The sequence below is a fragment of the Vulpes vulpes genome, chromosome 10 (assembly GCF_048418805.1).
Source record: "Vulpes vulpes isolate BD-2025 chromosome 10, VulVul3, whole genome shotgun sequence".
Taxonomy (NCBI): domain Eukaryota; kingdom Metazoa; phylum Chordata; class Mammalia; order Carnivora; family Canidae; genus Vulpes; species Vulpes vulpes.
Window position 1 is genome coordinate 46,133,078 of NC_132789.1, and position 4,504 is coordinate 46,137,581.

Sequence of the window (4,504 nt, forward strand, 5' to 3'; positions counted from 1 at the left end):
GCGCAGCCGCCCGGGGCCCCGCGCCCGCAGCCGCATTTCAGCGCCCGGTGCCCGCCCCGCCCGGCCCCCTGCGCCGCACGCCCCCCGCCGGCGGGCCCGCCCCCGCGCACGGGCTGCTGGGACCGGTAGTTCCGCGGCGGCTGCCGGCGCCCAGGCGGGGCGCGCGCGGGACTACAAGTCCCAGGGGGCCCCGCGTCGGCCCCCCGAGGGGCGGGGCGGGAGGCGGGAGCGCAGTCCGCGCGCGGGCGGGGGCGGGGCCGCGGCGGGGGCGGGGCCTCTGCGGGGGCGGGGCCTCTGCGGGGGGCGGGGCGGGGTCCTTGCAGCGCCCCAGAGCTCCGAGCTCCTCGCGGGGTCCCCCCCCGGGGGCGCAGCGCGTGCGCAAGCCCCGCCCGCACAGCTGCGAGGCCGCGGGCCGGGATGGTGCAGTCCTCGCCCCGGGTTTCATCATCCCGGGCCCGCAGGTGCCAGGCGCGCCTGCAGCCCCTGCGCACCTGCACCCCCTGCCGCCGCCCCTGCAAGCCGCTGGCATCGTCCCGCTGGCACGCCTGCGGGCCTGCGGTCCCCCTCCCACGCCCGGCCGAAGCTGCAGGAGGTCCTGCTTCCCTCCAAGGCTTCGCGGCACACAGGTAGGCGCTGCTGCATAGTCGTTGAAGAATGAGCGCTCAGCATAGAGCGACCATTATTACTCTTGGCAAAGGTGTTCCCAGGTAGGCAGGGGCACCTGGGTCCCGCAGAGCGAGCTCGGGGCAAGAGCCAGCGCCAGAAACCAGAGAGCACCCCCTGTCTGGGCCTCAGGCTCTCTATCTGCATAGTACATGGAATGAGGTGACCCCTGAGCTCCCTTCTCATCTTGGAAATTCTGCATCTAGGTGTTTTTTAGGCAGAAAAGCAGCCCAAAGCTCCCTCACCCCAAGGAACACACACACACTCCACATTAGATTTGTGAAAGTAAGGGGCAGGGGGGCACCTAAAAAACACAACAGCGTAGGGGAGGAGGTGCTAGAAAATCTGGGTTTGAATGGAGATGCATGTAATCACTCACCTCTTGGCTGACTCTGAGCATGTTACTGAGCGTTTGTAAGCTAAGTTTTCCCATCTGTAAAGTGGGGTCACGCACTCATCTCACTGTCTGTGATGATAGTTCGGGGAGGTGACCGTTAAAAAAGCCAAGAGTTTGGAACCTGGTGCTGTGGGTCACTCTTACACATCCTTGTCAAAAGAACGAACGCCATGCGCTTGGATTAAATACATTGATTGCCAATAAAGGGGAAGAGGGGATGGAGAGAGAAGCAGAAACGAAAGATGTCTCTGAATATTCCTGTGTTAGGAAACTGGCTTTCCCACAAAGGAAACTTATTCGGGCTCCTCATCAATGGTTCCGCCCCCAGCATCTAGATCTATGCTGCCTCCTTCCTGGCTTCTGTCCCAGTGGACAGGGACGTAGTCTCCAGGTAAAGGATCCCCCCCCCCCAAGGGAGTTTGGCTTCTCTAAGGACCCCGCTGCCTTCAACACCATGTTCTCACCTACTCTACCCAGTCGTGGAGCAACACCCCTACCCTTGCCAAAGGGTCATGCTTCCTGTCGCTTCCTGTCGTCTCCACCCGTGATCAGAAGGGGCCGAGGAGCTGGGAGGGTAGATGGGTAGAGAGAGGTGAGCACAAATCCGTTTGCAAAACTGGGAAAAACAATGCCTAGCACGCAGTGCATCCACGTGGGCTCTCACGTCATCATTTAGGAAACAAGTTAATGTCTCAATTATGTCCTTTGCCAATCTGTCGTGGTTGTGTGAGAAGGAAGCTCCCTTTCTTTCCTCTGAGCCACACTTTTCGGTTCACGAAGCGCTTTCATACTCATCACCGCATTTGAACCTGATAGACCTCAATGAAGTGAAATAGGCAGGCGTCATCCCCATCTTACAGACGAAGCTCAGGGACACCAAGTGACATGTTCACGGGGCACAGTCAGGTGCAGAGCAGGGACCGATTTCCAAGCCCGTGCTGCAGCCCATACACGCAGGGACCAGGCTCATGTGGCTCTCGGGGTTTGGGGATTTGCACAGGCATTGCAACGCGCTGAGCCCAGGAGGGCTTTGGGGTGGTAGCTACGGAGGTGATGATGATGGTGACAGTGAGAACTTTGCCCACATCTTGCCCTCTAGACCAGACTGGGGAGGGGGCAGGAGCTGGCCTCTAAATATTGCAAATAACACCTGATGGAACAGTCACGACAGTCCCGCCTGTGCGCTGGACGAGAGCTGCAGGAGCACAGAACCCCTTGCTGCCCCGCACAGCAGGGAGTCACCTGCTTGCAGGACGCCGTGCCCGGCATTGTTCCTTAGCGACTTTTGACCCAGCACCCCCTGCGTGTCCGGGGCCGGCGTGGGCTCTGGGCCGCAGGGAGTCGCACAGGTTCCCCGCCTCCACACAAGTGCTCAGGCAAGGCAGACCCCCCTAGATAAGCCCACGCGAGCTGTGGCTACGCTAACTGTCGGGCGGGAGGACAGAGTTGCATGATGGCCCAGCCATCTGAGGGAAGGTTTCCCGGCAAAGGCAGCCCGGGAACTGCCGGGAGGCGACGAGCAGGGTGAGGGGCGCAGCCCCGGTGGGCGGGGGGCCATGCAGTCAGCGAGCCAGGAGAACTCGCCCTCAGCCTCGCCCTCCTGGCGGCCCTGCCCTGGGTGCCCTCACCCCGCAGGCCTGGCCCGGGGCTGGCACAGGCCTTGGGCAGGAGGGGACGCCTCACAGGGGCTCGGTGTCGGGGATGGGGCCCCCAGGTGCAGGCCAGGCTCTGGGGTGACAGCGGGGCGGCCTTGGGCAGGAGGGGCCGGGCTGGGAGGCCAGAGTCGGAGGGGTGAGCAGTTAGGACCGGCGGCCTCCACCCGAGTGTGCAATTCCGGGTTGTACCCACAGAGCAACCAGGAGTCTCTGGCAGCTTCGGGGACGGGCCACGGCGTGGTACTGGCGCTTACAGTCCTGCTGCGGAGGGTGGACTGGGGCAAAGAGCTGGGGGCGCGCGGGGGGGCAGTGGCGCTGCCGGCCTGGGCTCTCCTGCACCCCGGAACCTAGTGAGCACCGTGCCCTGCGCACCTGTCCCACAGCCTGGGTGGAGCGAGTCAGGTGGACTCCGGAAGGCCCGAGCTCCCGTGGCGGGTGCAGGGCAGCAGGAGGGGGTGCGGCCCCGGCAGCCCCGGGGGGTGCAGAGGGTGCAGAGGGTGCAGCGCGGGGCCACAGCGGGATGCTGTCCCACAAAGAGCAGACGGGCTTGGGGGCCACGGAAGGGGCACGAGGTCCTCCGGGAGGTCACGGGGTGCCGGAGCTGGGGCTGGGGGACCTGAGGGAACCCTCACTCCCGGTGGGGGTCAGGGCCCTCGACCATCAGCTGCCTCGGCCCGGGCAGTGGTTCCGCACAGCAGCCCCCACGTGTTTGCCTAAAACACGGATGCCAGAGTCCGACACGCGGGCTCCGGGGCTCTAGAGCTGGGCTTGCCCAGGGACTTCTATCATCAGGGTTTTTCTTTTAAGTTTTGGTTCTTAAGAGAGAGTGTGAGCAGGGAGAGGGGCAGAGGGAGAGAGACCCCTCATCAGTGCCCACGCCCAGCCCAGGGCCTGATATGGGCTCCAGCTGACGCCCAAGGTCGCGCCCTGGGCTGACGCCAAGAGTCCGCAGGCACCTGACCGCCGCCCAGCGCTCGTCCCACAGCTGGGTCTCGAGGTGCAGCGAAGTGGAGGACCACAGGGACTCCGCAAGGCTCGCAGCACCGAGGGGGAGGAGCACAGGTGGGAGTTCCGGACTCTGCTTCCAGGGTTGTCACTAATGTGTCCCACGACCTTGAGCCAGGGCCACCCTCACCTCGGCCTCCTCATCTGCACAACTGCCTGCACGTCCCCCTGATTTCCGAGCCCCGGGCTCCAGCTTGAAGGCCTTCAGTCTCCTCTTCCAGCCACCTGGCTCCCTCGCGGGCACGGTTGCAACCTCTGCTCGCTGTGCCTCAGTTTCCTTACCTGTCAGTGAGGTGACGACAGTGCCTCCCTCAAAGGGTTGCTCAGAGAGAAAGAAATAATATATAATTATAAATACAAATATTTATATATGATACATCATATTATAAATATTATCTATAATATAAATATCATAAATATAAATTATAATAAAATTATATATGACAGTACTTTTATTTTTTTATTTTTATTTTTTAACATATAACAGTATTTTTAAAACAAGGTCTAGGGATCCCTGGGTGGCACAGCAGTTTAATGCCTGCCTTTGGCCCAGGGCACGATCCTGGGTCTCCAGGATCGAATCCCACGTCAGGCTCCCGGTGCCTGGAGCCTGCTTCTCCCTCTGCCTATGTCTCTGCCTCTCTCTCTCTCTGTGTGTGTGTGACTATCATAAGTAAATAGATAAATAAATAAGTAAATAAATAAATAAATAAATAAATAAATAAATAAATAAATAAAACAAGGTCTGGCCGGTGTTATTAAAGAAAAATTTTGCGGGATTGAC